Source organism: Triticum urartu, chromosome 2A (genome assembly GCF_056163025.1).
Source record: "Triticum urartu cultivar PI428250 chromosome 2A, HENAU_Tu73, whole genome shotgun sequence".
NCBI lineage: Eukaryota > Viridiplantae > Streptophyta > Magnoliopsida > Poales > Poaceae > Triticum > Triticum urartu.
This window is the reverse complement of record NC_141874.1, coordinates 84,600,409-84,609,873: the sequence shown is the minus strand read 5'-3', so window position 1 is coordinate 84,609,873 and position 9,465 is coordinate 84,600,409. Positions and strand designations below refer to the sequence as shown.

At 49.5% G+C, this 9,465-nt stretch overlaps 2 pseudogenes; both read left to right on the top strand.

The window, feature by feature from the left end:
* The first annotated feature begins 1,210 nt into the window (after positions 1 to 1,210).
* LOC125534677 (uncharacterized) lies at positions 1,211 to 1,894 on the top strand (annotated as a pseudogene).
* Positions 1,895 to 4,202: 2,308 nt separating this feature from the next.
* Positions 4,203 to 4,934, top strand: LOC125534175 (uncharacterized; annotated as a pseudogene).
* Positions 4,935 to 9,465: the final 4,531 nt, after the last annotated feature.

The following is a 9,465-nucleotide window of genomic DNA, read 5'->3' as shown; positions in this document are numbered from 1 at the left end:
TCAAACATGACCGTGCCTGTTGAGTCGACACATTCATGACTCTCACGTCCGTGCCTCTGCAAGAATAATGACCGTGCTTGTAGCAGTGCAGCATTACAGGTGATACATTCAGGACACGTTAGGGACCACCTTGCCACTATTTCAGACATGACCATGCATGTTCCGTCATCACATTCATGCCTCTCAAAGTTAATTGAAAAACATTCCAGAAAAATAGTAAACGGATGCCTATTGTCAATCCTCACGTCACGTACATTCGACGTTCATTCTTTCGTCACAAAAGTAATTGTCGTGCATCTGCCACAGAACATATAAGTGTAAAACGATTATTCCTACACATATAAAACCTAGAATGCCCTGGATAAATGTCGAATCCCACCTTGCGGCAAAACCATGGAGGCCGGTGCTTCTCAGGAACACATCTATGGCTTTTTGCGCATGTAGTTGAGTGCATGGCTATTTATTCATGCCCGTGCCTCACGTAGCACCATAGCACGAATTGACGTCCGTGAACCACGTAACTTCATTTCCGTGCCTGACGTAGCATCGTATCTATGCATCTACTTGGACCTCTAGTTGTATAAGTGCTTCTTGCAGCTGCATATCCACGCCTGTCGTTGCTTCTCGTTCTTTCTGTCCATCTCGTAGGGTCAGCTGCAACAGTGCCTCTGAAAAAACACAGCACTGCTCCTACCAGCGAATGTATCGCTGAAAACAATTGGAACTCCCAATGAATGTACCACGCCCGCGTGTCTGAGAGTTAAACCAGCCACTTCAAGCATGCTTCTCTTGGTCAGAGACTTGTGACTCTACATACTGCCCCTGCATGCCTCACGAGATAAATTGTAAAAGTTAATATTTGACAACAAACCACACAAGACAACGAACATCTCCCCGACTTGCTGGAGATACGACGGTTGCTAAAAACATAACTGCTGATTTTATTTTTATTTTTTATAAAGAAAAACCATGATCAAAAACTCAGGATGTGCACAACCGCACCACCAGGGAGATGAAACCACGACCCAGAACCCACGATGTGCACAACCGCATCGACAGTGAGATCATGCACTCCTTTGCCGCTTCCCCGCCTTTAATTTAGACTTCCGTCGCGGCCTTCTTACGCACAAACAATAGAAATCGCCATTGCACTCCCACTCATTGTTCCCCATGAAAAACCAGATTGCAGGAGGACCAACTGCTCCAGGCCATGGGATTCATCACGGAATTCATGGAGGTGCAGGCCCACGGCAACACCAAGTTGCACGTGATCCACACCAATGACTTGCACAAGGCTGCGACCACCATCGAGCAGTACGAGCGACACCTCGAATTCGAGCGCCACAAGATCGTCGGAGTTGATGTGGAGTACACAAACAACATTGGCGAAGATCAAAAGCAAGCCCTCGTCCAGCTCTCCGTCGGCAAGGATCATCTGGTGTTGCTCTTCCAACTGAGCGCCGCCGACAAGAAGTGCACCAGGTTCGACAACTTCCTCGCCGACCCCAGATACACGTTTGCTGGCTTCTCCATCGACGGCGACATAGAGATGCTCGGGCGTGTCGGACTAGAGATCACCCACTTCATTGACATCCAGAAGGAATGGAGGGTGCCTACAGCTACCAAGCGTCTGGACTCCCTTGGGGAAGTCTCAGGCATCATTGTCCATGACTACTACAACAACATGAAGAAGAAGCTCACCAACGCAGAGCACCAGCGCTGGGCGCGCATGCCCCTGTCCATGAGGCACATCGAGTACGCGGCAAAAGATGCTTACGCTGCGTAAGAAATATGGAGCCGCCTCACCATCATCCAGGAAGGCCTCCGCCGGGCAAAACTCGAGAAGGAGCAGACCAGGAAGCGCGCAAGGTCCTGGGGCGACTACGAGTACTGAAGCAGGTGGTCCCGGCCAAGAAAAGTAACTAGAAGATTTCTCATGCCATTCTAGATTTCCAGTTAGATTTGATTTCTCTCAAGACTGCCGTTTGCTTGCTCTAAATTTAGATTTGCTTGTGTCACAGTTAACCTTGTAGTTTGCTTCCAGTTTACATATCTTCTGAACAAGTTTATATCCAGTGCAATGTTGCAGTTTTCTTTTATTAGAATATATTGGTGTGAACTGAAAAATATAAACACAGTATAGATAACCTTGTAGTTTTGCTTCCAGTTTACATATCTTCTGAACAAGTTTATTTCCAGTACAATGTTGCAGTTTTCTATTATTAGAATATATTGGTGTGAACTGAAAAATATAAACATAGTTCAGATACTATACGATTAGCGTAACACACATAGCAGGTACACATAGCAATCCACAAAAATGACGAGCATGCAATGCACTAGCACCTTTGTGGATGCAGCGTCGAAATGCAGGGACAACAATTACAGAATGCTCCTAAAAGTAGTGCACAATGTTCTAACAAACCAGTACACACACAAATATTAAAAATCGTTTGTATGGAAGACTTTGGGAAAACATTTTGAATACAGAGGTAGTTAGGTGTTTATTCTCCTTGGAAAACATTGCTTACGCCCGTGACCCTCAGAGAAGAACACTACAGAGGCACGGTTGTCCATCAATAACACCATCTAGCTACTTAAAACACCCACGAAGGCACTTCGGTGCCTCCACTCCTATGGAGACCGTGCGTAAATTGACTTCACGTCCGTTAATGAGGCTGAATGCCTTCGAAGACACAAGAAACTCATAGGCCATGGTCCCGCAATGAAAACGTGTCAATGAAAGCTTCTTGAAAACAGAGGCACACCTTCACCATCACAATCCTTCGCGTCCCTACCTCCCTTAGAATCACGTCTGTGCCTCCAGTTCATCGGGTAAAACCGTACCGTGTGTTAAGAAAGTTGCTGAAAACAAAAACATCAGAAAACCAGGCATTACGTCGACCCCGCTGGCACTAAACGTGACGTCACCGAAAACGCAGAGGCAGGAGCGTGCCTTACGGCCAGCTTCTGACGTATCGGGTCTATGAAGATTTACTTACTTCTTAATATTGGAGGTGACTATCGCAAAGGCATAGGCTCCATCATTCACCTCTGTGCCTCGGCAAGAACGACGACCGTGCTTGTAACTGTAAAGCGTATAGAACACCTTAGGGACGACCTTGCAACTATTTCAGACATGACCGTGCCTATTCCGTCGGCACATTCATGCCTCTAGCAGTTAATTCAAAAACATTTTCGGGAAAACAGTAATGGTTGCCTATTGTCAATCCTCGCGTGACGTACATTCGACGTACATTCCGTCGTCACACAAGTAATAGCCATGCCTCTGCCATAGAACATATAAGTGAAAAACGAATCTTCCTACACTTGTAAAACTCGGAATGCCCTAGATAAATGTTGAATCCCACCTTGCGGTAAAACCATGGAGGCCGCTGCTTCTCAGAAACACGTTTGTGGCTTTTTGCGCATGTAATTGAGTGCACAGCTATTTGTTTGTGCTCGTGCCTCACGTAGCACCATAGCATGAATAGACGTCCGTGCAATCACGTAGCTTCAACTCCGTGCATCACGTAGCATCGTATATGTGCCTCTTGTTTCGCCTCTAGCTGTATGAGTGCTTCTTGCAGCTGCATGATGACGCCTCTCGTTGCTTCTTGTTCTTTCTGACCATCTCGTAGCGTCAGTTGCAACACGGGCACACAACAGTGCCTCCGAAGAAACACAGCACTGCTCCTACCAGCGAATGTATCACTGAAAACAATTGCCACTCCCAATAAATGTACCACGCCCGTGTGTCTGAGAGTTAAAGCTGCCATTTGAAGCATGCTTCTCTTGGTCAGAGACTTGTGACTCTACATACTGCCCCAGCATGCCTCACGAGATACGATGGTTGTTAAAAATATAACTGGATTCCTCACGAGATTGTAAAAGTTAACATTTGACAGCAAACTACGGAAGACAACGATCATCTCCACGACTTGCTGGAGATACGACGGTTGTTAAAAATACAACTGCTGATTTTATTTTTATTTTTTGTAAAGAAAAACCACGATCCAGAACCCATGATGTGCACAACCGCGTCGACAGTGAGATCGTGCACTCCTTTGCCACTTCCCCGCCCTTAAATTTAGACTCCCGCCGTGGGCTTCTCACACACAAAGAACAGAAATCGCCATTGCACTCCCACTCATTATTCCCCATGATAAATCAGATTACAGGAGGACCAACTGCTCCAGGCGATGGGATTCACCAGGGAATTCATGGAGGTGCAGGCCCATGGCAACACAAAGTTGCACGTGATCCACACCAACGACTTGCACAAGGCGGCGACCACCATTGAGCAGTTCGACTCATCCCCTTGCGAAGTGCAAAACAAGGGAAATCTGACTTCATAAAAACAAGTTGAGCTATCGTTCCAACACCTCCAGTTCGAGCGCCACAAGATCGTCGGAGTTGATGTGAAGTAAACCAACGACCATGGCGAAGATCAGAAACCCGCCCTCGTCCAGCTCTCCATTGGCAAGGATCATCCGGTGCTGCTCTTCCAACTGAGCACGGCCGACAAGAACTGCACCAAGTTCGACAACTTCCTCGCGGACCCCAGGTACACGTTTGTTGGCTTCTCCATCGACGGCAACATAGAGATGCTCGGCCGCGTCGGACTGGAGATCGCCCACTTCGTCAACATCCAGAAGGAATGGAGGGTGCCTACAGCTACCAAGCCTCTGGACTCCCTTGGGGACGTCTCAGGCATCCTTGCCCATGACGTAGAGCTCACCAACGCAGAACGCAGCCGATGGGCGTGCATGCCCCTGTCCATGAGGCACATCGAGTACGCGGCAAAGGACGCTTATGCTGCGTACGAGATATGGAGCCGCCTCAGCATCATCCAGGAAGGGCTTCGCCGGGCAAAACTCGACAAGGAGCAGATCAGGAAGCACGCTAGGTCCTGTGCCGACGACAACTACTGAAGCAGATGGTCCCGGCAAACGAAATTATCTAGAACATTCTAGATTTCTCATTAGATTTGCTTTCCCTCAAGACTGCCTTTTGCTTGTTATAAATTTAGGTTTGCTTGTGTCGCAGCTAACCTTGTAGTTTGCTTGCAGTTTACATGTCTTTTGCACAAGTTTATTTCCAGTGCACCACAATAAGCACTTATGTGCCTATGTGCCTCTGATACCAAGGGGACCATGTGTAACTTGGCTTCACGTCATTTTACGCAACATTCTAGACGTCAACCAAAAGACTCACCTTCTCTCTGATATGTTCATTAATGAGGCCTAATGCCTTCGAAAACACATGGAGCTCATAGTCCATGCCCCCCACAATGAAAATGTGTCAGTGAAAGCTTCTTTAAAGCAGAGTGTCGGTGTCAAAACCGGCGGATCTCGGGTAGGGGGTCCCGAACTGTGCGTCTAGGCGGATGGTAACAGGAGACAAGGGACACGATGTTTTTACCCAGGTTCGGGCCCTCTCGATGGAGGTAAAACCCTACTCCTACTTGATTAATATTGATGATATGGGTAGTACAAGAGTAGATCTACCACGAGATCAGAGAGGCTAAACCCTAGAAGCTAGCCTATGGTATGATTGTTGTTGTCCTACGGACTAAACCCTCCGGTTTATATAGACACCGGAGAGGGCTAGGGTTACACAGAGTCGGTTACAATGGGAGGAGATCTACATATCCGTATTGCCAAGCTTGCCTTCCACGCCAAGGAAAGTCCCATCCGGACACGGGACGAAGTCTTCAATCTTGTATCTTCATAGTCCAACAGTCCGGCCAAAGGTTATAGTCCGGCTATCTGGACACCCCCTAATCCAGGACTCCCTCAGTAGCCCCTGAACCAGGCTTCAATGACGACGAGTCCGGCGCACAGATTGTCTTCGGCATTGCAAGGTGGGTTCCTCCTCCGAATACTTCATAGAAGATTTTGAACACAAGGATAGTGTCCGGCTCTGCAAAATAAGTTCCACATACTGCTGTAGAGAGAATAATATTTACATAATTCTAATCTGCCGACGTATTCTGTAGCATGACATCGCACCACAGCCAAGCCTTTATTCGAATCATTTTTACTGTCCCACCTCAGCACGTTTTGCGAGGCGGTTTCCTTGGTACGTCTTGTCGAAGCAGAGATCGTGTCCCCTTTATTTACGGGATTCTCATCAACAGGACGTGGGTAACCCAGTCGTGCCCGTTGGTATATCCCCTCGATCGAAGGTAAGTCCCAAACGGTCACGGGGAGGGCTCTTGGTATTCAACCTCTTATAAAGAGACCAAGGCTTCGCTCCTTTCTTTCGATCTCAATCGAATCCGCCTCTCGCCTCGAGTTCCAACACCCAAGGCTCCAGATTTAGGAACTTCGGACCTTCGACGATGTCCGGCTCCGACCTTCGAGGCCGATGGATGCCTTCCTCCATCACGGAGGAAGACGTGTTAAAGCTGAGAGAGGCCAGGTTTTTGACCGGCGAAATCTCGCAAAGGCTGCCTGCTCAAGGGCAGGTTATTCGCACTCCCAAGCCCGGTGAGAGTGTGGTGTTCATGTCTCACTTCCTCCGAGGGCCAGGCTTCGCGACGGATCCCTTCGTGAGGGGGCTCATGTTTTATTATGGGCTGGAATTTCACGACTTAGCTCCGGAGTCCATCCTCCACATCTCATTGTTCATCGTCGTGTGCGAAGCTTTCCTCCGTATTACCCCTCACTTCGGACTGTGGCTCAAGACCTTTAAAGTAGAGCCGAAGATGATCGAGGGACAACATGCAGAGTGCGGAGGCGCTGTTATAAGCAAGAATGTCGACGCTCCATGGCCCGAGGGCTCTTTTCAAGAGGAGTCCAGCTTATGGCATCAAGAGTGGTTTTATATCACAGCTCCCAGGGGTACCAAGTGGGTGACGCCGCCTGCTTTCCGCTCGGCTCCCCCGCCCCGACTAGCGTCATGGGTCAGTAAGGGGTTGGACTGGGGGCCGGCAAAGGACGTGCCCCTGTTGCAGGGCCGCATCCGAGATTTCCTGAAAAGAGACATCAGTCTGGTCGTGGTGACGCAGGTCATGTTGATTCGCTGAGCCCTGCCCTGCAAACGTCGCCCCTCCTCCTGTGGGAGTTCAATCCGGAGGGACCGCGAGCTCTCCAACATTTTATGGGTGCGATGCCCGTGGAGATGTACAAATTATTGTTCGGACCACAAGCAGTGTGTCTGGACTCTACTGAGGACGCAGGTCTGAGCTGCAATTGTCCGGATACTCAAGTAAGTAGCCCTGTGCCCGGACACATCATCCGTTCATTTATCACGACATCTCCCTTAAAAGAGCTGTTCTTGAAACAGGAGTGGATCGCGAAGGCGAAGTTAATCAGGTGTCCGGCCCCCCTTCCTGAGACCTCGCCGGATCCCGTGTTAACCAGGATGCTGGAGATCGCGCCTTCGGAAGAAAACGAAGGGGGGGGGGACAAGGAAGCTACTGCCTCCACGAGGGAGGTTGTCCGGAAAGGAGGAATCGAAAATTCCTCTCCTCAGGGGAAGAAGAGGACCGCCTCTGAAGACCCGGAGACCGTGATCTCAAAGCGGGGGAAGAAGTCTTCGCCAGAGGGTCCTGTGCCGGGGGATACCTCGGCCGTACTATGCCCTCAAGGGGATCAACCCTCCACCGAGCCGTAAGTAGAAAGGAGGTTTAGAATGAGAGAAATCCTTGCTTTATTTCTAAGGAAAATAACCGAAAATTTACCTTGTAGTTCGGATCTTAGCCCTTCTCAGCAGAGCTCGTCTAAGGGGAATCTTCTTCCGGAAATGATGGAGAGCGGAACGCCTCCCCTGCCATACCGCCTTACGAGGCGGGCGACCCCGAGGTATCGTCGTGGAGGGTTTCTCCTAATCCGGTAGGGCCGAAAGGTAGTCATATGGCCCCCCGAAGCCCTCCGTGTCCGGCCTTCGAAAAAAGCAATCGAACGAGTCCGGCACCGCCTGGTGCACGATCGGAGGTACTAAAGGATCTGCTAGTGCGAGCATCTATCTCAAAGGAGCACCGTACGTTGATGGGTACGGTAATTGAAAGGATTTCGTCCGTGGAGAGCGGGTTGCACGAAGCTGTCAGGATTTTACTGACAGGTTTTGAGGTACGCGAAATGATGTACCTTTTGACAGTTCCGCATATTTTAAAATGCGCCCTGTGTAGAGAGTAGCCCCTGAGACTCTGTGTGCTGTCGAAGACGATGGCACACAGAGGATCATAGTCCTAGGTATAATTTTGCCGTCCTCCTATGTAGGTGGCGAAGTGTCCGGTGGCCAGCTGGACTGATGAATTTGCCGAGTTAAAGCGGCAACTTGACGTGGCAGATGCCGACATCGCGCTTTTCAAAGGCACAAGGTATGTAATTTCTCCGGAGGCACCTGGTAAGAGGAGCTTGATGCCAGTATCTTACAACATGTGCCCTTGATGCAGATGGGGCTGCCGCCGTGGAGGACCTTCGGGCAGAGCTTGCCCGAGCCAAGGAGCAAGCCAGAAAAAGCGATGCGGCTGCCCTAAAGGCGGTTGAGGAGCTAAAAGCCGAACATGCTGCTCACTGCCGAAGCAAGAAGGAAATGGCCGAAATGGCTGTGAATTTAAAGAACGCTGCTGACCACTGCAAGCTTCTTGAAAAAGAAGATCGGGCGGAGCGGACAGACCTGGAGAACGCCACTACAGCGGCCAAGGATGCTCGTTCTGCGATGAGAGCGATGAAGGAGGAGCTGCGTCAAGCCGGAGATATCGCGGCTGGGAAGCCCTTTATGCTGCAGATGAAGTTCGGAGATCCTAAATATGCTCTGTTGGACCGGATGTGGAGTTCAGTGGACGCATATCTGGATTTAGCGGCGAGTGCTGCCGATGCGGCCGAACACTTCCGAGATCAGAAAGATCGCGAAGTGGAAAAGCTATTTTGGTCACAGTTCAACAATCCAGAGCGTCCACTTCCATTGACCGATCGTTTGGCCGAATGGGCCAAGCTGAATAGGCTATCCGGACTCGCCATGAAGTATGTCGTGGATCATCTGTGGCCGGAAAGGCCAAAGCCGAACAGTTATTTTAGCTTGGTCCAGCAGTTCCTTGGTGCAGTGCCGTATATTAACGATGAAGAGGTCAGCATGCATAGAGGGTGCGCGGATGGCCCTTGCCCGTGTCAAGACATACTGGGCGGAGATGGAGGCCACCGCCGTTGCATCCCAAGATTCAGACGGAAGCCGAGTACCTGCCGAGCACTATTTTTCAGGAGGTTCTGCAAGGCGCTCGTTTAATAGAGACGCAGTGCTCGAAGGATATTATGTTCGAATAACATGTATTATTGCAAAACAATATTTTGATTAAATGTAGAAGCTTTTTATACTTGTGCCTGGAAGAATTATAATACCTGCTGTGCGGCCATTAATGTATATGTGTATATAATCTGAAAGATGGCAGTCGTCGGCTTCAGCCCCCACGTATATAATGCGGGGGTGTTCGCAGAAGGCGCATTTTCACACTTGACC